This window comes from Palaemon carinicauda, chromosome 7, assembly GCF_036898095.1.
Source record: "Palaemon carinicauda isolate YSFRI2023 chromosome 7, ASM3689809v2, whole genome shotgun sequence".
NCBI lineage: Eukaryota > Metazoa > Arthropoda > Malacostraca > Decapoda > Palaemonidae > Palaemon > Palaemon carinicauda.
The window spans coordinates 170,050,688-170,076,155 of NC_090731.1; the positions used below are offsets into that span (position 1 = coordinate 170,050,688).

The following is a 25,468-nucleotide window of genomic DNA, read 5'->3' on the forward strand; positions in this document are numbered from 1 at the left end:
AGGGATAATGATCTAAAAAATTACTAAACAGTTGAGGATAATGCATCTTGATGACACTTGAGACGACAAAGCAAAGAAACATGAGACCTTACCTCAAGCAACATACTAGGATAGCTTAACCTAATGATTATCCTTAGTAGTTGTTTGTCACTGCAAGTTAACAATACTATGTCAGTTTATTTCTATTTAAAAGCAGTACAGTACTTTTATTGACTTATTTTCTCTTCTCTTCAGTTAATTCATTTCTTGTGCATTTAGCTCTTTTGCATTTTGATGAACCTTTCTAAACTTTTGCATTGCAAATATACTGAAGTTTTCTATTAGGCACTTTTTAAATGATGCTTAGCACATTATAAATTATGACATGGTAACTCTGAGTAGAGATCTTGAGCCTACAACAAATCGGGCTCATAGTCATTTGAAATAAAGACTCTACTGAAAGATTACTGAAGTTTATTAAAAACTTTGAATTTTTTTTTCTACACTACTGAAACCATAAATTATTCAACGCTATTATTATAGCTAATAAGTGGTTGGATCATAAAAGTCTAAGCAGCTCCCCTTACTCTTCTCTGGACACTCCCTCAAACACTGGACTTACAAGTTCCGATTCCTATAGCCAACTGTGTGTCAGTTAGTGAGATGCAAAGAGAAAATTTATTCAGCCTTTGTTGAATGAATTTCCCTCGACTAAATGTAAAGCAAAACTAGTACAAATGTGAATTATTTACATATGACGACTCACAGCGGTCAGCTATTAACTGCTGAACTTCAAAGAGGAAAAATAATAACCTTCCACAAAACAAACACCCACCTTCACAAATTAATGAACTACTCTAATGAACATACATTGCAATTCCAGAAGAAGACATCCCAAATTAATTATTATTAAATTACAAACCACCACAGAAGCACTCAAAACACTGCTGGGAGATTCCAAATAACCATTGTTGATAATGAGCACCGTAAAAACCAATTGAATTACTCTAGGACAGAAAATCTAAGGTTTCCAAAACCTTTATAGAAAACTTATAGGAGTTTTTACTGAGGTAATAATAGGAAAAAAAAAAGGTCCATCGAGTATCACGCTATGGAGAAGACTGAATTAGGTTGACTTGGTGGGCATTGGGCACGGCCTCTTGAAAGGACAGAAGGAAGAAAACTGCAATTTTGATTTTATGAGGGTAACGTTGATATTGAGTCATCTTCAGGGACAAAGTAATATGAACACCAAGGGGAGGTCCATAAAAATAAATAGCTTGGATATTTAAGTCATCCTGAATGCAAACAAAAAATATAAAGTACAATAAAGACAATTCCTTTAATGCTTCTTATCTGTGGTGACAGTTGTGGTGTTTATCCTCCATAAGCGAGGGACTTGGGAAGCACTTTAGATGAGGCTTGCTAACTGCATTAGTAAGGGTAAAATCTCCTGAACCTTAGAAATTACCAGTATCCTAAAAAGAAAAGATCGGACCATCTGCAAAATAAAATATTGAACTTGAAAATAAAAATAAGCAAAGGTATATCTCCCATACACAATATTTATTGTACTGTATAACTCAATATGACAAATTCGTAAATAATTTGTATTTTTCCTAACTATACAAACCTTCGCTATTTAATATGGGTGATTACTTTCGGCGTAGCTGAAATGACGAGCCATTAAAATTTTAACGAGGGTTTACTACCCCACCGCTAGTTAGCGGGGGGGGGGGGGGGTAGCTTGCTAAAACAACCCCCCCCCCCTTCCCACACACCTGTGATTGAGCTCACTTTGCTTAGAGGTAGGACTTCACGGGGGATAGGGCTGGCGGGCAAGTTTGATTAAATAGCTAAGGTTTGTATAGTTAGGAAAAATACAAATTACCTACGAATTTGTCATTTGTTCCGTAACTGAACTACAAACCATGCTACTGTATTTAAATATGGGTGACTCACCCCTTAGGAAGGGTGGTAAGTCCCGGGCAGTACTGGCTTTTGGCTTTGCCCAGGGACTCAGTACCTGAGTGTGTCAGTACTCAATAGTAAGGGGTCCCTGCACCTCGCTAGCATCTTACTGTGCAAGTGTTGCGGCCTACATAAGCTGTGTGTGAAGGTATGAAGTGTGACACGTCCTAGGAAGTTGACCTGAAGTTCTTTAGATGGAAACTTTAGGCTAGGATTCTCCCAATACCAACTCGTCAGGGTATGGGTACGTGACAGTATTAACTTAATACTAGGAACACAAGGAAGCATGGTTTACCTGCAGTGGTTTGAGGTCAGCTGTGCAGAGAACCCAGGATGCTGCTTTCCCCAAGAGAGGGGAGGATGAAGAAAAGAATAAGGGCCAGACAAACCTTTTCATTCATGCAGACTAAGACCGGGTAACAATGCCCTCAACCATCTGCTACTTGTCCATTAAGGAGCCTGAGGTTTTAAACCAGCTGTTGTGCAGCCACCACAGGGCCGATAGAGAACGTATCGAGTCTCCTGTGTGTCACGTCTTGCAGGTAGTGGGCTGTGAAGGTCGTCTGACGCTTCCACATCCCTGCTTGTAGAACCTGCGTCACTGAATAGTTCTTCTTGAAGGCCAGGGACGTAGCTACGCCCCTGACATCATGTGCTCTAGGGCGACATGACGGAGGAGGGTCAGGATTCAGGGACAGATGGATTACCCTACGAATCCATGCCGAGATGGTATTCTTGGTGACCCTCCTCTTTGTTCTCCCAGTGCTCACAAACAAAGCTTGCACCTGGGGACGAACTGCAGCCGTTCTCTTGAGATACAGCCTCGGACTCCTTACTGGGCACAGTAGGAGATGGTCTGGGTCATCTGTTACAGAACGAAGACTCGAAATCCAGAAAGAGTCAAAAAGAGGGTCCGGCACTCCCGGATTATGAGTCTTAGTAACAAACTCAGGGACGAATCTGAACGTTACCTCCCCCCATCCCCTTGAATGGGCGATGTCATACGAGAGACCATGAAGTTCGCTGACTCGCTTGGCCAAGGCCAAAGCTAGCAGGAACACCGTCTTCCAAGTAAGGTGGCGATCTGAAGCCTGGTGTAATGGTTCGTAGGGAGGTCTCTTCAGAGACCTGAGAACTCAAACCACGTTCCATGGAGGAGGTCTCACTTCTGACTGAGGGCAGGTAAGTTCATAACTCCGTATGAATAGGGAAAGTTCCAGCGAGGAAGAAATGTCCACTCCTTTGAGCCTGAAGCCTAGACTTCAGGTAGAGCGATAGCCTTTCACTGCCGAGACTGAAAGGCGCATTTCTTACCACAATTACACGAAGAACTCCGCTATTGCTGGAATAGTGGCATTGAGTGGAGAGATACCCCTTCCACGACACCAACCACAGAAGACTTGCCACTTTGCCTACTAGACCCCTGCGGATGACCTTCGCAGGTGTCCAGACATCCTGTTCGCAACTTGTTGCGAAAATCCTCTACCAGTGAGGAGATGCTGGATAGTCTCCAGGCATGAAGTGGAAGTGAAGCCACGGCTTTGTGAAAGATGTTGGCGTGTGGTTGTTTGAGTAGCTCATGTCGTGGAGGGAGTTCTCTCGGAAGCTCCGTTAGGAGTAGCAGAAGGTCTGAAAACCATTCCGCATGATGCCACAGCGGAGTTATCAGGGTCACCGAGAGATTGACCGATATTCTGGTCTTGTTGAGCAACCTCCTCATCAGACAGAACGGGGGAAAGGCGTACACGGCGATGTTGTTCCAACGTTGTTGAAAGGCATCTTGCCAGAGTGCCTTGTGATCTGGGACTGGGGAGCAGTACATTGGGAGCATGAAGTTCAGCGCTGTAGCGAACAGATCCACAGTCGGGGAACCCCTGTTGGCTACTTGATGATTCAAAGACCACTCGGTACTCACTATCTGCATCGCTCTGCTCAGACTGTCGGCAAGCACATTCCTCTTGCCAGGAATGAAGCGAGCCGAAAGTGGGATCGAGTGGACTTTGGTCCATCTCAGTATCTCTACTGCGAGATGGGATAGCTGTCCTGAAAAGATACCTCCCTGCTTGTTGATATAAGCCACTACTGTGGTGTTGTCGCTCATCACCACCACAGAGTGGACCGCCAGGTATTGTTGGAACTGTTGAAGGGCCAGGAATACAGCCTTCATTTCTAGCAGGTTTATAAGGAGGCACTTTTCTGATTCTGACCATAGGCCTGAGGTCCTGTGGTTCAGAACGTGGGGCCCCCATCCTTTCTTTGAGGCGTCCGAAAACAGCATCAAATACAGGGGGAGGACGAGAAGATCCAATCCCTTTCGAAGGTTCTCGTCTGCCACCCACCACTGAAGGTCCGTCTGTTCCGCAGAACCCATAGGGATCATGACGTCCGGGGAATCGTGACCTTGATTCCACCGGGACTTGAGTCGCCACTGGAGAGATCTCATTCTGAGGCGACCATTGGGAACTAGACGGGCCAGGGATGAAAGGTGACCGAGGAGACGTAACCACGATTGGGCTGGAAGCTCTTCTCGTCTGCGGAAAGGACTCGCGACCCTCCTCAGCCTTGCTATCCTGTCGTCTGATGGGAAGGCTTTGTGGAGATAGGTGTCTATGATCATGCCTAGATATACCAGTCTCTGAGTAGGCAGCAGAGAAGACTTCTCGAGATTTACCATGATCCCTAGATCTTGGCAAAGTCCCAGAAGTTTGTCTCGGTGTTGAAGAAGGGCTGCCTCCGAGTCTGCTAGGATCAGCCAGTCGTCCAGGTAAGGAAGGAGATGGATGCCGACCCTGTGAGCCCACGACGATATTAGGGTGAACAGTCTGGTGAACACGTGCGGTGCTGTGGAGAGACTGAAACACAGCACCTTGAACTGGTAAACCTTGTTGTCTGGGCAGAATCTCAAGTACTTCCTCGAAGACGGATGGACTGGGATCTGGAAGTACGCGTCCTTCAAGTACAGTGTGCACATGAAGTCTTGCGGTCTCACTGCAAATCTGACCGTGTCTGCCGTCTCTATGCTGAACGGGGTCTGCTTGACAAACCTGTTCAGAGCTGAGAGGTCGATGACTGGTCTCCAGCCTCCAGACGCCTTCTTAACAAGAAAGAGTCGACTGAAGAAGCCTGGGGACCCGTCGACTACCTCTTGGAGAGCGTCCTTCTTCAACATGATCTCGACTTCTGCCCGAAGGGCTTGTTCTCTTGCCGATCCCATGGCAAGGGAGCTCAATGACACTGGATCCGCTGTCAGGGGAGGTAGAGATGTCGTGAATGGGACGCGATATCCCTGACTGATTACGGAAATCGTCCATGAATTGGCCCCGAGTTGCTGCCACCTTCTCGCGCAACTTTATAGGCATCCCCTCACTGGTGGACATGCAGGGGGACTGCTAATCCTAGCGTATGCGGCCTCGGCCACTCCCTCTAGGATTCTTTCCTCACCTGGAGGACTTTTTGCCTTTCTTGTCCTTGACAGGAAAGAGCTTAAGACACCTTTGTATTTGCTGCAACTGCCTTTTTCGTACTCTTGGTAGGACGTGATTGCTGGGTCGCTGGAGGTTTGTAGGGCCTCGATGTTAGGGCCCAATGTAAAAGAGAGTCCTGGTTGGACTTCCTCCACCTCTCAGCTGCCTGCTCCACATCCTTAGGCTCAAATAAGTTTTACCCAGGACGGAAGAATGTCTGAGCCTGTTAATGTCGGTACTGGGGACCTTTTGGTGGAATCTCTCAGACACCGCATCTCGACGTTTCAAGATGGTATTAGCCCACAAGCTCGAGACTTGGTGGGCTAGAAACTCGATAGTACGAGTGCCTGAGAGCAAGAAGGTCTCCAAGGCCTTCCTGGTACTCTCTTTGGACAAGTCCTCAGATCGTAACAGGATGCCCAGAGACCCTAGCCAGATGTCCAGCCACGAAGTTGCCTGCATGGCACACTTCGCCACCTTCTCCTGGCTCAGGATCTCTGGTGCCGAATACGAGACATGCCGGTTGGAGAGTCTCTCTAGAGGGACTCCCCCAGTAAGCTCTTCCAGAGAGTGGTGTAAAGGAAGAGCTAAACAAGTCTCCTCCAAGATCTCAAAGTACCTCCTCTGATGGACATGAAGAGGCGGGAGGAGTTTGTTACTGGTGCTGGATCAGCTGGAGGAGGCTAGCTCGGAGAGCTGGCCTTCGACCTTGTCTCTGGCACTCTTAACCCCCCGCGACCAGGGCAAAGCCGCACTGGCCCTCGAGGGTTTTTGAGTACCAAAGACTCGGTCCAAGACCGTGTCCTTGCCCTCACGAGGGGGAATCTCTGGATCCGCAAACCCATTTAGATTCCTCATAAGGATCAGATCCTGCCAGAACGCATGTTCTGATTCCTGCAGCTCTCCTCCTGAAGGGCTGGCAGCAAAGTCTCCTGTCCCCAGAGGCTCTTCCTGGGGGGATTCGTGGACGTTCTCTTTGGGCTTGGCTGGCTCCGGTCTAATCCTTGATGAAGACTTCGGCAGAGTCTTGAGTCCTTCAACTCCCTCCTGGGAGGGATACAGGACTCCAACAGTGATGGTGGAAGGCTCTTCTCAACCCCTACCCGAAAAGACTTCTCGGGGCGAGGTGGGGTTTCCCCCATTGGTGCGATGGGGGAACGACCCACCTCACCTGACTCCCCAGAGGACGGGAAATCCTCGTCCGCAGGGGAGGGAGAGAAAGTCTGGGGGGGAGAGGGGGCCTTCTTCAAGGACTTCCGAGGAGTCAGCTTCACCCTTGGAGAAGTTACCACGGTAGATACTCCTCTCTTCCTCTTCAGGGGAGAAGAAGCCGCCAATGATTTGTGACCAAGCTCAGAGAAAACAGGCTTAAAAACCTGCACGAGAGCTCTGCCGATGGTCCCAAACCAAGGCTGCTGACTGACAGTCACGCTGTCAGAAACTCCCTCTGGAGGGAAGGGGATCGTTCGATCCCTAGGAGGAGTTACCAAACGAGGGTTCGCCTGTAAAGAAACTGAAGGAGAAGAGTCCTTGGACCTATCCGAAAACCTCCCTTCCTCCGTCGAGCGCGCTGTTCTGCGCTTGCGGGGGGGGAGGACGTGACGACGATGACCTGGCTGCGCCATGTCCTGCAGCCTCGCGTGTGGGGTCCCGCCTGTGATCGCGCTGGTGCTCGCGCGATGGGCCCTGCCCTGGGTCGCGCACGGGCGGTGGCGAGGGCGCGTGGGCGAGCGATGGCACACAGAGGCATGGACTGGTGATGACAGGGGGTGCGCAGAAGGCTGGATGAGCGCTCGCGCGCGCGAAGGCGATTGTTCGCGAGCGCGCAGTATCCTGCCGAAGAGCCTGTGAGGGCGATAACGTTGGGCACACGTGCGCAGGAGACATATCCCTAGCGCGCGGTGCGCACATCTGGCTGAAGTGACGGGCGTGAAGGGCGCGCTTGCGCAACCTCGTGGGTGCGCGTTGGAGACTGCGCGCGATGGCGCGCAGGTGAGCGCTAGCGAGCAGGGGAAGAGGTTACTCTCCCAACTGCGCCCAGATCCGAAGATCGTGGGTGTGTCTGGCGCGTAGGAGAACATGGGCGCAATCAGGATGAGGGCACGCAGAAGTGCGCTACCTCAGGAGATTCCAGTGCTGTGCGCTGGCGCGCTGTTGCGCGCAGGAGAGTGCTGAGGATCTGGAGAGCGCTGGAGGACCGCTGAGTGCCTGTGTGCTATCTCAGGAACCTCCATAGAAGTGCACTGGCGAGCAGGTGAGCGCTATCGCGCTATATCAGGATTCTCTGCAGGTGCGCGCTTGCGCTTAGTAGCGCGCTGAGGATCTGGAGAGCGCTGGAGGTCCAGTGAGCGCCTGTGCGCTATCTCAGGAACCTCCATAGCAGTGCGCTGGCGCGCAGGTGAGCGCTTGCGCACTATTGCAGGAACCATTGCAGGTGCGCGCTGGTGCGCAGGTGGTCGTTGGCGCGCAGGGAAACCCTGGTGCGCAGTGACAGGAACAACTGCTTGTGCGCGCACACGCACGCTAAGACATGAACTTCTGCAGCAGGAGATCGTTGGCGCGCAGGGGATACCTGGCGCTTAAGGGACTTATGCACCAATTTGTGCTCACGCCCTTTATGCCCCGAAGGAAACGTTGCCCGTTTTACAACAGGATGAGAAGGCGCCCACCGCACATCAGCAGCCAGGAACGGTGACGGCAGGTCAGCAGGTCTGGTGGGTGGAAGGTCGGCGTGCCCTTTGTAAGGACGACCTTCCACCGAAGGAGATCGCGAACGATCTGCGGAGAGGTCCAAGGACGTAGCTGGCAGGGTCGGTGAACGACGGCGAGGTTCTTCTGCGGAGGACTGTGAAGATGACGAGCCGAAGAGGCGCCTCCTAACACCCTTGTGAGGTGAAGGAAAACCTTTACGGCGAAGGGGAAGGAGAGATTTCCGCCTTATACACCCTCTGGGGGCCGTGGGGTCAGCAGGCTGACCATCAGCAGTCCTCCGAAGAGGAGTCTCTGTGAGTGAACTCCCCCGAGGGGGAGAATCACCGGCAGGAGAGACCGTAGGACTTAGATCCTCCCTCGAAGGATGTTCGGAGGGAGGAACTAAGCCTTCAGCTACAGCAGCAACATCAGGAGCAGAGGTTTGAGACAACTCATCAGAAGCCTCTGCCACAACAACGTCAATGATAGACAGAGGATCGATCTCTGCTACCGTCGGCGACTGTTTGACAGCTGCTCCCAACTTGATCATGTCAAACACGGCTTCCTTAGAGGGCGAACCTTGAAGCCCCAAGGAAGCCCAAAGCTGTAATAAATCATTTCTGGGTCGAACCTGTGACGGCCGGCGAAAAAGTCCTTCTTTGTACTTTTTCTGATATAAATCTTCCAAATATACCAGAGAAAATTAAAAGCATGGAATGCAGAGGTTACAACCCTCGCGCGAGCACCTTGTTGGTGTCGTATATCTAACAAGGGCGTTTGTAAAACACTATTCACAGGCTGTCTTCCATTTAGATAATCCCTTCATCAAAGGGGGAGAGCCGTGACAGGCCCTAGAGAATACAGTTGGGTTACCCTACCGACACCCACCACTCGCGCTCACTAGGTCATCCTTCTGTGTTGGACTTGCCAGCAAAGTTTATAAGTGTTTTGCCCAGTGTTTTTCGAAGTGATTGTCGTTAATTCAACATGACTGACGTTGATACTTCACCCTTACCAATGTTAAGTACCATAGTTTGTTTTGGCAGCTTTTGACAGTACCGGGCATTTGTTCTGTTTCCAATATGGTGGTTTTTAGTTTTGGAAGCGATTGTCTTGCCGAGGTATCGGCAGCCATTTTGGGTTATGTTAGCTTCGGTAAATATTCTAGTTAATTTTGCCCATCTGGTACTCTGTCATCTTGGTTATATCACTTACGTTTTATGGCCTTTTATTGTTATCATTAATTTTTACTATGGTATTTATTTGCTTGCAAGTCCAATTTGGACCTACGAAGAATAGCGATTTAAAGAATAGCGAATTAAAGTTTAGCGATTTAGTCTGTTAGTTTGTTCTCGCCTCAGAGGCTTCGATTTAGACTATATCCTTGTTTTTTTGTTACGTTATTCTTCGTTCTTGGTTATTACTAAGAAAAGCAATCAATTTTATTAATGTTCTTGTTTTATTGTGTGATGTTAGTTTTTTATTATGTAACCTTGAGAGCGAAAACAGAGACTGCTCGTTCCCTGTTCTACAGATATGAGTTATCCCTTCTCTCGTTTTCTTTGTTAGCTCGAGTAAGAGAGGTGAATTTCCCGTTCTCCGTTTTTATACGATCACGAGTTATTCAAGCCTCCTCTTAGTATCAGAGTTGATGATAGTACATTTAATATTATAAACGTTTTTATTGATGTGGTTACTGTTAATATAGCTAACACTATTAATAGGTACGTTAGTGTATGAGTCATTAATTGGGGTCGTTTTATACCGACACCCTTAGCTCCGGAGTTATGCTTAGCTCCGCCTTGAGTTATGCTCCGCTATATGGATACTCATTGGGTGAGAACTAGTTAACGTTCAGGAGCAGATTTTTGGAGTGCAACGGTGTAATCCGGCACTCGGACTCCGGCTGAAGCCTTTTACACACGAACCTTTGTCATGTTTGATCATAATTACACCGTTACGGCCGGCTTCACGGGAGATAACACAATCATTCATTGAGGTTAATGTTATCGTACCGGGAACGGTCACGATATCACGGTGACGGGCCTTTGCTACCGGATCTCCGGTACAAACAGAGATCAAGCAGACGGCCAGAACCGGAGTTAACAATGTGATACCGATGAAGACTTCACAGTTTCATTATTACGGTCCCTTTTTCATCGAATCTCCGGCTTCACTGGAGATAACACAAACATTCAGTATTAGAGAATGTTATCGTACCGCTGAGGATCACGTTTTCACGATGACGGACCTTTGTCACTAGTTCTCCGTTACAAACAGAGATCAATCAGACGATCAGAATCAGGGTATGAACCCCTTTTTCATAAATAATCACAATATCGTTATTACGATCCTTTTCATCGAATCTCCGGCTTAACCGGATATCGTACAGGCGATCAGCATTGAGGTTAATATTAGTTTTCCTCTGGTGTTCACGTTGTCACTATGACGGACCTTTGTACCGGGGATTGTTACCGGAGCTCCGGTACAGACAGAGCTCACTCAGACCACGGGTGGCCAATCTCTTGTTTTGCTGTAAAGGAAAGGATTTAACATGAATACAAAGTAAACTGTACTTACTTTAATGACACTTTGAATTTGCGTTGGTAATATTCATTAGTTATTCTTGAAAGTCCAAATAAAAATATATGAACATAACTATGCCTATATTTATGCATATATTTAATTCTAACTATGTATAAATATGGATAAATATCCATACAACATCGTGTTCAAATAGAAATAAATTGATTATGCCTATATTTATGCATTTTCAATTCTAACTGCCTAAATATGAATAAATATCCATACAACATAGTGTTCAAATAGAAATAAATTGATTGTGCCTATATTTGTGCATATTCAATTCTAACTATACCTAAATATGAATAAATATTCAAACAACATCGTGTTCAAATAGAAATAAATTGATTTTGCCTATATTTATACATATTCATATTCAATTCTAACTATGCCTAAATATGAATAAATATCCATACAACATAGTGTTCAAATAGAAATAAGTTTCCACTCAGTACTGGGAACCAAACGTTGGCCCCTTCTAATGAAGGGCCGGGTCGAGACTAACCATGCCATGAGAGGCTATCTACTGTTCCTTGAAACTCTGGTCAGTGAACAGATGAATCAATAGAATACTAATAGCCAGTAAATAATGTTAGACCCGGTTCTGAACGTCTGAGTCAGGGGTGGCCAACCTGTGGCGGATGCGCCAACAGTGTCACATTTCATGAATACAAGTGTCGAACTATACCCCAAAAGATAGTACATTAAATGATTTTTCTTTAAAATTGATTTTTATGGGTTATACAGCTGATCCCAGCCTGTGAATAGGATCACTAACCAAAGTTCAAGGAACATCCAGACTTATGTCCCCTTTCTTTTACAGAAGGTTCGCCTACATGGTTCCCGTCAGGATGATGATGAATCTCTCTGGCCTGCAAGAGAGGCTCTCCGCCCTTGGTTATCAAAGTTGGGAAGAAATGCACCATCTAGAGGTCCCTATCTCCTCAGAGTGTCCTCTCTAAGGTTGGACGACGACCCCATGGACGGGCAGGTAGGTGGGGATGAATTTTGAGCCTTCAGCTTTGCAATTACCTACGTCACCGACCTAGGACCCTTAATGGATCCTGATGTTCATGTTACCCTGCATAAACCGTGACTGCTAAAAGCAACACATTCTAAGGAAAACCAAGGGGCTATGACGGAGCTCAAAAGTATGGTAGTGAGTCAGATCCATTCAGGAACTCAGAAGTTTCCCCCTACAGCCCCAGGCATATCGAAGTAACCTCCTTCGATAAAAACAACGCATAGAGATTTGCCTTACATGTTCCATATATAGATGGTACCATAAATCTGGATGGCATAGACATCCTCCCTCTGGGGGACCTAGAATTTACTCCCAGGTACTAGAATTCCCGTTCAACGGATTCATTCGATTGAAAGAGATTGCCTTGGTTAGGTTAGACAAGGTACCGAAGGTAACAGTATTATTTCCTAAAGGGCAGGCCCGATCTGTCTGGACCAGGATGTTGTCAGTCTGGGGGTTACGATAATTCCAAGATCTGCCCTTCCAATTCGACCTACACGTTTGATGGTCTGATCGGGTTAGTTGTGGGAAATACGTTCTGTCTGAGGCCTCTATCAGACAGGAATCGATAGTCGGTTACCCACTCCTCATCACAGCCTCCCTCCGATTCGACGTCTATGCATCCAAATCCCCCTCATCAGGTGGTCTACCTCACTGATTCCCCAGGTACACAGCCCAACCCCGTTGGGATGTTTTACCTGCATACAGCCCTAGATCCGAACCCTCAGGCTCCTCTCGTGGACACCAGAGAGGAAGCTACAGGAGTAGAAGACAGTCTCGCCATCGAGACGGACCTAGAAAAAAGGGGGCTCGGAGAAGGAAAGTACCTAGATTCACCCCCTTACAACGCGGTGGTCCCGGTAGGGGGTAGACTTTACCACTTTTGAGACCATTGGACCTTCGGTCTGTGGGCTCATAGCATAATCTCTAAAGGTTTGAGGTGAAAATGGCCACAAGGTCCTCTTCCTCCACCAGTGACCTTCTCCCAGAAATCCACTCCCATCCTGGAAGAGTACACCACAGGGTTACTCAAGAAGAAGCAATCAAACGGGATCGATCACTGAAGTTCCAAAGCCACCTGTTCACAATTCCGAAGAAAGGCTTGGCGGCATTGAGAGTGGACCTGGACTTGTCAAGCTAAACTCTTACATTCTCTGCGACAAGTTCCGGATGTTGACTATCTCTCAGGTACGGACCTTACTTCCCCGTAGGACCGTCACCACCTCTGTCGATCTTACCGACGACTATTATCTTGCGCCTTTAGCTCGAAACTTCTCTTCTTATCTGGGTTTCCGCCTAAGCAGGAAAGCCTTTGTGTTCAAGACATGCCCTTTGGCCTCAACATTGATCCCAGGATATTCACAAAACTAGGAGAGAGAGTGTTAGAACAACTCAGGAACCAAGAGATACAGATCATTGCTTATCTGGCCGGTTGGCTCATTTGGGCCCGGCCGGTCATAGAAGGCAACAGAGCTACGAAGGAATTATTCCAATTTCTCGACAACCTGTGATTTCGGGTCAATCTCCAAAAAATCTCGCCTGCAACCATCAGTCCGCTTAGAATGGTTAGCCATTCAGTGGGACCTTTCGAAGCACACGTTGTCTCTCCCTTCCAAAAGGTAAGAGGAATAGTTTCCAAGATCAAAAAATTTTCTCAAACACAAACAGGTGTCCGAAGAGCCTTAGAAAGTATCCTCGGACTTTTCCAATTCACTTCAGTAACAGATCTAATAAAAGCCAAACTCAAAGACATCAATCGAGTTTGGAGAAAGAGAGCTACAGTACCTATAAGAGACATGGTCTCGAAGATCCCCTCTGTCTTGAAAATGAGACTACACCCATGGTCCGAACCGAAGGACCTCTCCAAATCGGTTCCTCTACAATTCCCACCTCCACAAGTGACATTCCATACAGCCGCGTCTCTAAGTGGATGGGGGGGATTACTCCGAACATCAGATGTTTCAGGTTCTTGGTCACTCTCCATGAAACAGTCCCATATCGTTGTTCTCAAAGCCATGGCAGTGTTCTTGACCCTGAAGAGAGACTCTCCTCCGAGGTCGACCCACATCAGAGTAGTGTCAGACAGCACAGACGCAGTACACTACGTCAACAGGGGAGGATCCAAGTCGCCCAACCTGAATCAGATCCTGGTCACTATCTTCGCCTGGGCAACAGAAGAGAACTGGTTCCTGTCAGCACCTCACCTAGCGGGAGGCCAGAATGTGAGAGCGGACTCACTATCCAGGACGGATCCACTGGAGTCAGAATGGTCTCTAGACATAATTTCATTCCGGTGGATACTCAGGCTCGTTCCAGGCCTCCAGGTAGATCTATTCGCAACTCAGATGAATCACTAACTTCCTTGTTATGTGACCCCAACCCTGGACCCTCGGGCTTATGCCATGGACGCATTACCCCGGGATTGGAACCATTAGAAGAAGATTTCCCTATCTCCCCCAGGGAATCTTCTAAAAACTTTTACACAAACTACGCTCCTTCCCGGGCGCAGTGGCTTTAGTACCACCTCACTGGCCAAGAACAGTTGGTTTCCTCTCCTCCTCGAGTTGAAACTCAGTCCCATCCGGATCCCGTTCCTCAAACTGACCCGAGTATCCAAACTCACTGTGTCAGATTACTCAAGGGTAGCCAAAACTCTAACTTTGTGGACTACAGGAAGTTGGCAGCTCGTAGAGATGCGAACATTGAACCGGAAACGATCTCTTCATCGAATGGGACAAAAAGGGACTCGACAATTCGCCAATATGATTCGGCCGTTAACAACTAGTAGGTCCCCTAAGAGTGCAGACCATACTCGTATGTCCCCGCATTTAGCCATCTCTTTCTTGAGGTTCCTATTTGACAAAGGCCTAACAGTTAGCACTTTAACCACCATCAAGTCAGCTTTGAAGAAGATCTACCTTGTTGGGTTCAACATTAACCTAGCTGATTCCTATTTCTCATCAACCCCAAAAACATGTGCTAGGCTTCTACCTTCGGTTCGGCCACAAAAGGACTCTTGGTCTCTGAACGGTGTTCTCAAACTTGCGATGGACACGGACAATGAATCCTGCTCTTATATCACTCTTCTTAGGAAGACTTTATTTCTAACGGCTATGGCCTCAGGTGATGGAACATCAGAACTAGCAGCTCTCACGAAACCCGGAAAACATAGATTTCCTCCCTTCAGCCGAAGTACTCCTTTCCAGACAAAGCTTCCCTAGCTAAAAAATGAGGATCCGCAAAATAGGTGCTCCTCTCGGAAGATTATTCTTCATCCCCAGGATTTTTCTCCGTGTACAGTCACACTCTCAAGCCCCTTTTTAGCTAGAACTGCCACCCGCTCGTCTGGCTCCTTGGTTATCAGGGAACAAGGAGGTACTATTTCCATTCACGGTATCAGGCAACAAATCCTCTACTTCATTAAACATACTAATCCGGAATCATTTCCCCAGGCTCATGATATACGGACAGTAGATGCCTCCAACAATGATTTCCAGAACAGGGACTTTGATGATTTTAAAAAATATACGGGTTGGAAATCCCCTATGGTTGTCAAACGCCAATATCTAAAGATCTTACAGGCCCTTAAATACCCAACGATGGCAGAGGGGAGCCTTATCTCTCCCCATTAATCTCCTCTTCTTCCTTTCTTCCATCTCTTCTCTTCTCCCGCCTACCCGCCACTCACACCACGTCGCCGCTCTCCTTGGTAGTTCGTTAGCCCTATGATATTTGCCATGTTTAATTCCTATGGTTTAACTGTTATTGTAGTTACCGTTCCTTTAATGTTTAGATATACTTAGACATGTAAGGTTTGATGCCTTTTGCGATTCGACACTCAGTTGGTTCCTTGTCGTCATTATTATTTAACCTTACGTTCCCTATGTCATTTGGCTGGTTGGTAATTGGACGATTACTTTATTATATCATAGTATTGTCGTACATGGTGATTGTATTCTCCTCATTATGTTATTAATTTATTGGGCTTGGAAGGCATTCTCTGGTACCTTTTCGCCGGCCGTCACAGGTTCGACCCAGAAAAGGGATTTTGACGAAGGAAAAATCTATTTCTGGGGAGAGACCTGTGACGCCCGGCGAAACCCTTCCCGATTATTTTTGTACGGACCCACCCTTTCCTTGCCAAGCCATATGTTCTTGCAGAAGGATGACCTAGTGAGCGCGAGTGGTGGGTGTCGGTAGGGTAACCCAACTGTATTCTCTAGGGCCTGTCACGGCCCTCCCCCTTTGATGAAGGGATTATCTAAATGGAAGACAGCCTGTGAATAGTGTTTTACAAACGCCCTTGTTAGATATACGACACCAACAAGGTGCTCGCGCGAGGGTTGTAACCTCTGCATTCCATGCTTTTAATTTTCTCTGGTATATTTGGAAGATTTATATCAGAAAAAGTACAAAGAAGGACTTTTTCGCCGGGCGTCACAGGTCTCTCCCCAGAAATAGATTTTTCCTTCGTCAAAATCCCTTTATTAGATAAAGGCATGATAATATCCTCCTCCGGGGGAGGAGGAGGAGCTGCCTCGCTATGGGAGGCAACTTCCTCTCCCACACCCCGGGATCGGTCAACAGAACTATGGTCTACGCTACCACTCACCGGCTTCTCGTGAGAAACCGATCGAGTGGGAGCTTCGGAGGAGGTTTGGGCCACGGAAGAAGAGTCCTTGGGATTTTCTCTTTTCAAAGAAACCTTTGAAGGAGAAATATCCCGTTTGGACTTTTTCTTCCGGCGCCGAGAAAACCTCTCCCACTGGGAGGTAGACCACTCCCTACACTCACCACAAACCTTATCTCTATCACACCGTTGGCCCCCACAATAAGGACACAAGGTGTGGGGATCCGTGTCGACCGCCGACATAAACGTGCCACAAGGGCGGTCAGGTAAGCCAGGACACTTACGCATAGCAGAGGCCAACTTCACACACTCTGTCAAAGGAAAAGCAAAAGAAAGATCAGTAATGGCTGTCCAAACGAGGCGAGGGTGAAAGCGAACACATCCGTCTGCCACCCGAGCCGAGAGCAAAGTGAGCTCAATCCCAGGTGTGTGTTGGGGGGGTTAACAAGCTACCCTCCCTACCCCCCGCTAACTAGCGGTGGGGTAGTAAACCCTCGTTAAAACTCTAATGGCTCGTCATTTCAGCTACGCCGAAAGTAATTACCCATATTAAATAGCGTGGTTTGTATTTCAGTTACGGAACAAACCAGAAATATACGGGTAAGGAGTGGAGGTAGTGCCCCTTTGATTCAAGCTACTGTAAAATATCTTACAGTAATTAAGAGACCTAAATTATGGATGAAATCATAAATAATTTGAAATTCTTTCAAGTAAATAGAGGACTGCATCTCCAATGAGCTCTAATTAAAATATCACACATTTTCAAGGTAATTTGTATTTTTCCTACCTATATAAACCCAAGTTCCCTAGTAGAGGAAAATTTAGGCGAAAGCTAGAAACACCCAATGAAGAATTACCAAGGTTCTCGCAGCTACCACCCAATAGCCACTGGTGCTACGGGTCTGTCAGCGCACAGAGCTTTCATTTTGATTTTGCCTGGGACTTGGGGCGTGGCTACAGTGGGAAGTGAAAGCTAAAGGACTAAAGTTTGTATAGCTAGGAAAAGTACACACTTATTTTTAAAATTTGTGATTTTTTCCTATGCGAATACAAACCTGTGTCCTTTAGTTGGGACGTCATCCTTGGGAGGGAGGAAGTCCCACTCGCCCAACCAATTGGCTAGCAACCCGGGATCACGATGTTCAGTCCAGAAAGGAGAGCCGAACAAAGGACCATCGCATTTCGTGACCCAGAGTGAATGACCCAGGAAGTTTTTTCATACTAGAACCCATCTTCAGTGGAAACAATGTTCCCATAAAGGACTATTATAATTATGGGGTTTGCCTTAACTGTGACACTCCATAAACAAACAAATGCAGCTGTTACTAGTCCACTGCAGGACAAAGGCCTCAGACATGTCAATTCATGTCTGGTGTTTGGCTGGTTTTCATCACCATGCTAGCCAGTGCGGATTGATGGTGATGGAAGATTTTTGTCTGATCGCTCACAGCAAACTAATAGTCTAGTTGGTAGAGGGGGTCTGCGTGCACCCCCCGGAAATCAATTTCTAATTGATGTCTTCCTATGGGGAAAAATGTGTAGAAAACAGTTTGCTATGTTAAAAATTTGAAATATTGTCCCACGTGCCTTTTTTATGCAAATTAAGCCGCCATTACATGAAAATACTAAAATCGCTATAACTCCGCCAATGCAACAGATAACTGCAAAAATAAGGTGTCTAGACCCAGGTTTTGAGGGTCTAGCATCAATATAAGACCAGTCTCATAGTGACCACATGTGTTCCTGACATGTAAGATATGCAAATTAGTGCCGCCATTACTGAAAAACCTATTTTTACCATATCTTTGCAAATGTTATAGCAATCGTGAAGAACGTGTTGTCTGTACCCTTGTTTTATGGGTTGATGTTTATTATTAGACTATATTTGAATGTGCCTTTTGCTTATTTGTTTTATTATAATGAGATATAGTCAGGTAATGAGAGATTCTGAGGGTACTTACCAATTAGTGTTTATTAAGCAGTGAAATATTTTTTATCATTTCATCATAGGTGGCAACACTTTACTGAATAGGAGAGGATGTGATTCATTGAATCCGTGTCATTTATATTGGATGAAGCAGTGTGTTTTTCAGCAATTTATGAATCATTCTAGGTTTATCTTTTCTAGGTTTATCATAATTTAGTCTGCTTATAGTCAGATAGGTAAAAGGTGTTTATATAATCTCTCAAGCTCTATTTGATAAGACAATTAATGCAATTACTTGCATGACTTAGTGTCATTGGTAGTAATATTTCAAAACACTTCATCATGTTGGTTATAGGCCTATACTTCTCATTTCAGAGTAATAGTTTTGGTATAAGTTCGCCATCATGCCAAAGCGAAGGAATGCTGAATCTGCCAGCACTGAACGCACCAGCCTGAGCAAAAAGCCTGCTTCACCTGCACCTGTATGCATGCTTCATGTGTTATCCATCTCTGATCATGGGCCTTTTACCCCACTCAGTAGAATCAAAGGAACTGCATTTGATAATCTAAAGCACCTTCATGAAATCCGGGACCTGCGGCTCTGTCAGCCACATGCATCTCCCTGAAGGGTTCAGGATACACTGAGATTCTCTTAGAGGCACAGCTTGTGACAAGTGGATCCATAAAAGGTGTTCTTAGCGGAAAAGCATATGCCAAGTCCCTGTTTTGCATTAAAACTGTTTGCGAAGCAATGGAAAGGCTGTTGATTGAACAGTTTGCTGAGGAAGAGAACACATTGATGATTGACAATCCTTCCACACTACTGGAGATTATCGAGTCATGCAACCGGGAGAACCTTGAGGATGCACTCAAAGATGACTCCACCATGAACCTTATCAGAAAGTATCAAGCCTACGAGGACAAAGTACGCCAGGGCCACTTGGGAAAGACTGCTACTTTCTGGATGTCCTTTGTTGATCAATGTCATCTCGTCTTCATGCTGCTTTACTCCGTTAAAACCAACAACCTTCAGCTGTTCCACTTCTGTAATGGAGAGATGGCACCACTCTTCTTTGCATTTGATGGGCAGAACTATTCAAGGTTTGTTGAACATGTATTTCATCTCCTTGTTTCTTTGATAACTATAGAATGCCGAAATATACAAGTTGACTTATACAACCAAATACAGTGTCAGCATAAACACAAACACAAACATGTTCCCACAAGTCTCTGTCTCCCTATTTTACAGGTACCTTGTTTGGTTGGAAGTCTATCTAACAAACATGGAGAAGATACACCCAGGGGCAAAAGACCTACTAACCAAGGGTGGACTCGTGGTGGCAAGATCGATGATACCTGGGGCACTCAGTGCAGTTGACAAAACTATGGAGGAAACATTCATGCGGTTCGCCAAATCATCAGGTATAGTACCTGGTTCATTGAATGGCATAGACAATTATCATATTGATACATGTACACAGATGAAAACTTGGTTTTATACTTTTCAGGTGGCTTTGCTGGACTGTACAGTCAATTTGGGGCATACCAGAGGTGGTGTCGCACAACTTCCACGCGGGCCCAGTTTCATGAAAAGACCCTTGAAATGGCTGGCCTTCTTGACGATCCTGACTGCCCAAGGGCTGGGAGGCATCGCGAGCTTGAGAAGGCAGAGATAAAGAAGAGTGAGAAAGCTGTTCAAAAAGTCATCACTGCTGTCAGAAACTTCACGAATCCATTCACAATCCCAGATAAGGACAGGCTCTACTCCTTAGCCTCTGGTTCTCCTACATCCAAGGATGTTGAGAGGGATGTGCTGGAAGCTGACGCTGTAGGAAAAGCTGCAAAGGCTGACTTTATTACACGTTTGCAGAGCGGCCACCAAGGAAGCTTCTTCGACCCAATCAAAAGGAAGAAACTCAAGACCATGGAGGCATGCAACAAGAAGATCAAGCTAACATCATCGCAAGGAAAGGTAAGTTTATATTTCATTGAGCAAGTTATGTATTGTTAAGGGACTTTTGTACAATCTGTATTACAATATAAAATTATAATATATATTGTTATTTCAGGTCATACAGTATCAGGAGCAAAGCAATGTTGCATTCCTTCTCCTTGTGAAGTCACAGTGCCTAGATGAACCAATTGACTTGGATGAACTCATGAAGTACAGCCTGATGCCAGTGCCTCCAAGTATTGGAACATCAGATGGATTTTTTGCGAAGACCAACAAAGCCACCATTCTGCACTACCTGATGGAAGAGTTCAACCAAGATGAGCTGCCTTATCCAAAGGATGCCCTATTCATCCAGGATGGAATGGCACTTCTCCATGTCCTTTCTAACTTGCCCCCGACCTGTGGGGAGATCTGCCTTCAGATACTTGACCAGATGATTGCCAAAAAACATTTCTTGTTCTCAACTGACAGCTATTTTCCGGGATCCATCAAAGCTCAGGAAAGACTTCGACGTGGCAGCTCAGAGAGGATCATTCTTGCCGGACCAGCAACAAGAAAGCCATACGACTTCAAGGTGTTCCTTGCAAATGACGACAACAAGAAGCAGCTCTGTCAACTCATGCTGCAGGTATGGAGTGGCCAACAGGCGGCATCTAGACTGGAGAGAACCGAGATGGCAGTACTGATTGTCGAGGGGAGAGCTCATCAGTTCGTTTCCAAAGAAGGCAAGGTATGTGAAATTGCACCTTTATTTTTAGGATGACTACATTCATTTACATGTTAATCCAAAATATGCTCAATGACCTTTTTTGTTTCAGGTCGAGGTGCTTGAGATGCCCACTATATACAGTAACCAGGAAGAGACAGATACGAGAGTGGTGTTGTACCTACATCATGCTGCTGCTCTTGGTTACAAGAATGCTGTGGTTAGAACCCCTGACACGGATATCTTCGTGATTCTACTCTACCATGCCCATGCTATCAAACTGACTGTGTACCTTGATACAGGATCAGGAAGGCAACGTCAGCTCATCAATGTATCTGAGCTTGCACAATCATTAGGGGAGGACTACTGTGCTACCCTTCTTGGCTTCTATGTCTTCACTGGGGAGGATTGTACCAGTGCTTTCAAAGGAAAAGGGAAGGTCGGTCCACTAAAAAAGCTTGAGAAGAACCCGAGATTCCACAAGGTGTTCAGAGAACTTGGGAATGACTGGAGCATAAATGGCCTAATGTTGAACCAGTTAGAACAATTCACTTGCTTGATGTACAGCCAAAGTCGTGATTTGTCTGTGGATGCCGTCCGATCTAAGATGCTTCGAAAGATGGTAGGAGAAAATGAAAAATTAACATTGAAATCTAAGGTGGACTTTGCTCGCCTCCCTCCATGTCTTTCAGCATTGAAGCCCCATGTCCAGCGTGTGAACCACCGGGTTTGTTTGTACAAACGAGCTAACGAACCCATTTGTGAAAAGCCAAACCCCTACGACGAGGGCCAGGGATGGATAAAGACAGAAGAAGGCATGCTGGAACCATTGTGGTCATGTGGTCCAGTACTACCTACCTCACTAGTTGATCTCCTTGAAACTATTGATGATCAGGAGGAAGCAGAAGATAATTGCGAAGACGAAGAAACAGATTCATTTGACTTCGACAGCGATGAAAGCGATGACGATTGAAGCTTGTGATGACAGGGAACATTTAGATGATTTCCAGAAGCATCTATATCTTAATTTTTTTTTCTTCTTAATGTGCAAATGACACTTGTGATGAAAAAACGACTGGTCTTATGATGTTCTTTCACCCTTAAAATACGAGTACAGGCAACACGTTCTTCACGATTGCTATAACATTTGCAAAGATATGGTAAAAATAGGTTTTTCAGTAATGGCGGCACTAATTTGCATATCTTACATGTCAGGAACACATGTGGTCACTATGAGACTGGTCTTATATTGATGCTAGACCCTCAAAACCTGGGTCTAGACACCTTATTTTTGCAGTTATCTGTTGTATTGGCGGAGTTATAGCGATTTTAGTATTTTCATGTAATGGCGGCTTAATTTGCATAAAAAAGGCACGTGGGACAATATTTCAAATTTTTAACATAGCAAACCGTTTTCTACACATTTTTCCCCATAGGAAGACACCAATTAGAAATTGATTTCCGGGGGTTGCACGCAGACCCCCTCTACCAACTGTACTATAACCTAGTAAGGGTGGCCCTGACTAGTAAAGCTTTGCTGGTCATGGCAATACACATACCCTTCCACTATGTTAAGGTGTCCTCACTCAGAAAGGATATATATATATATATATATATATATATATATAGAGAGAGAGAGAGAGAGAGAGAGAGAGAGAGAGAGAGAGAGAGAGAGAGAGAGAGAGAGAGAGAGAGAGAGAGAGATACGCTTACTGCACAAAGAGCAATCAAACAGAAAATGAAGCGAGATATGGTAGAGGTGGTGGCTAAACACACCAACTCCCCATGCAGAAAGGGTATGTCAGGTATTCCTGCATCCAACTGTACAATGGTAAGCTACACATTTTAGATATTAGCAATAATCATTATCATCATCAGTGTAATCTAGCAATAACCCACAATTATTATTACTACTACTATTATTATTATTATTATTATCATTATTATTATTATTACTTGCTAATCTACATCCCTAGTTGGAAAAGCAAGATGCTATAAGCCCAGGGGCTCCAACAGAAAAAATAGCCCAGTGAGGAAAGGAAACAAGGAAAAATTAAATATTTTAAGAACAGTAAGAACATTAAAATAAATATTTCCTATATAAACTATAAACACTTCAACAAACCCGAGGAAGAGAAATACGATAGAATAGTGTGCCCGAGTGTACCCTCAAGCAAGAGAACTCTAATCCAAGATAGTGGAAGACCATGATACAGAGGCTATGGCACTACCCATGACTAGAGAACATCCCTTTCTGAGTGGGGATAACTTGACTTTGTGAAAGGGTTTGTGTATCGCCATGATCAACAAAGCTGTACTAGTCAGGACCAGCCGTACTAGATTGGTTTTCTGTGAGCGATCAGACGTAAATCTCCCACCATCACCAATCAGCCCTGGCCAACGTGGTGATGAAAACTGGTCAAACCCCAGACATGAAGAAGGACATGTCTGAAGCCTATGTCTTGCAGTGGAATAGAAACGGCTACATTTGTTGTTGTTGTTGTTGTTGTTGTTGTTGTTGTTATTGTTGTTACAGATTTACAGGGATCTTTGAAGCAATTTTTCTGCCCAGAATATTTTACACCAAGGTCAAGGTCAAGTGATATCCCAAGAGGTCATTCTTAAAGAAATTTATATTAGATACGAATTACTTATTCTAGTTCCACCATCGATTAAGATGAAATTTAATGGTTCCCTTTCTCTCTGATTAATGCACGCATAGTTTATATATTACATGTCTGTTTTGACGTTGTTACTTTTTTTTAGAATGATTTATTGTTAATTTGTTCTCTTCATTCATTTATTTCCTTATTTCATTTCCTCACTGGGCTATTTTTCCCTGTTGGAGCCCCTGGGCTTATACCCTCTTGCTTTTCTAACTAGGGTTGTAGCTTGGATAGTAATAATAACAATAATAATAATAATAATACAAGCGCACAATAAAAAACCTATACACTTATAAATTTGCATAAAAAAACGATAAATGCCTGGCAACATTTATTCCATGATTCTTACGTTTTTAAAAACTGATATATTGACGTAAATTTGTGATTCCAGGTTTTCTTTTCATCAATTTGATGCTTCCTTTTCGTGGTGTGATTGTGTTTATGAATGTCTTGGTTTTATAAATCGACTATTTCTTTTTATACTTCTGCTAATTCTAGAGTAATAATAATAATAATAATAACAATAATAATAACAATAACAATAATAATAACAATAATAATAATAATAATAATAATAATAATAATAATAATAATAATAATAATAATAAATTTGCAACCCGTAAAAGATAATAACATAGGTAAAATTACAGTCGCCTTTATTTTACTGAAATATTACAGAGAACTATATTTTTACGGAGAATTTCGGATTAAAATTACAGTTTCTTTTCAGAGTAGGGAGTAATAGAGTTTCACCTTGAAGCTTATGCGAATCCTGTAGAAAGGAAAGTGGCTGTAGGATGTGCTTATGGTTAGATCCTGAAGGTCAAAATTAGGGTATAAATCTATACCTCCCGTGGCAAGGAAAGGATAATGAATTCCAAACGGTTGAATAATATTAACTGCTAATTTCTAACCCTCCAAGAGAAAGGTCTGGCGGTTCATTTTCAGGGACCTCGTCTTCAATTTAATATGTAATAAGAAATGCAATTAAAGTGCAGAGCTCCGCCACGGCAGCTCATTTCTCGGAATCAGTTTGCCTTATTATTATTATTATTATTATTATTACTATTACTAGCCAAGCTACAACCCCAGTTGGAAAAGCAAGATGCTATAAGCCCAAGGGCTCTAATAGGGAAAAATAGCCCAGTGAGGAAAGGAAATAAGGAAATAAATAAATGATGAGAACAAGTTAACAATAAATCATTCTAAAACAGTAACAACATCAAAACAGATATGTCCCAGATAAACTATCAACAACGTCAAAAACAGATAGGCCTATGTCATATATAAACTATAAAAAGACTCATGTCAGCCTGGTCAACATAAAAACATTTGCTCCAACTTTGAACTTTCGAAGTTCTACTGATTCAACTACCCGATTAGGAAGATCATTCCAAAACTTGGTCACAGCTGGAATAAAACTTCTAGAATACTGTGTAGTATTGAGCCTCATGATGGAGAAGGCCTGGCTATTAGAATTAACTATTAGAATTAATATTGTTGTTCTTTTCCACATATAAGTTGCATTATAAAAACACTCCTATGTCCCATTTCCCTTTGATAATCATTTATTACTCAGCATTTCCACTTTTCAAAATATGATTCATCTCACGCTTCATATACTATTATTATTATTATTATTATTATTATTATTATTACTAGCTAAGCTACAATCCTAGTTGGAAAAGCAGAATGCTATAAAGCCCAGAGGCTCCACCAGGGAAAATAGCCCAGTGAGGAAAGGAAAATAGATTATTTCAAGAGTAACAACATTAAAATAAATATCTCCTATATATACTATAAAAACTTGAACAAAACAGGAGGAAGAGAAATAAGATTGAATAGTGTGCTCGGGTGTACCCTCAAGCAAGAG

General features: G+C 44.7%; 1 long non-coding RNA gene across 1 annotated transcript in view; it reads right to left on the reverse strand.

Moving 5' to 3' along the window:
* Positions 1-1,338: 1,338 nt before the first annotated feature.
* LOC137644162 (uncharacterized) overlaps positions 1,339-25,468 on the reverse strand; it is a 63,013-nt gene continuing 38,883 nt past the window's right edge. The window contains exon 3 of the long non-coding RNA XR_011045146.1: positions 1,339-1,480. This is a non-coding gene — a long non-coding RNA (uncharacterized lncRNA). The remainder of the gene's footprint in view (positions 1,481-25,468) is intronic.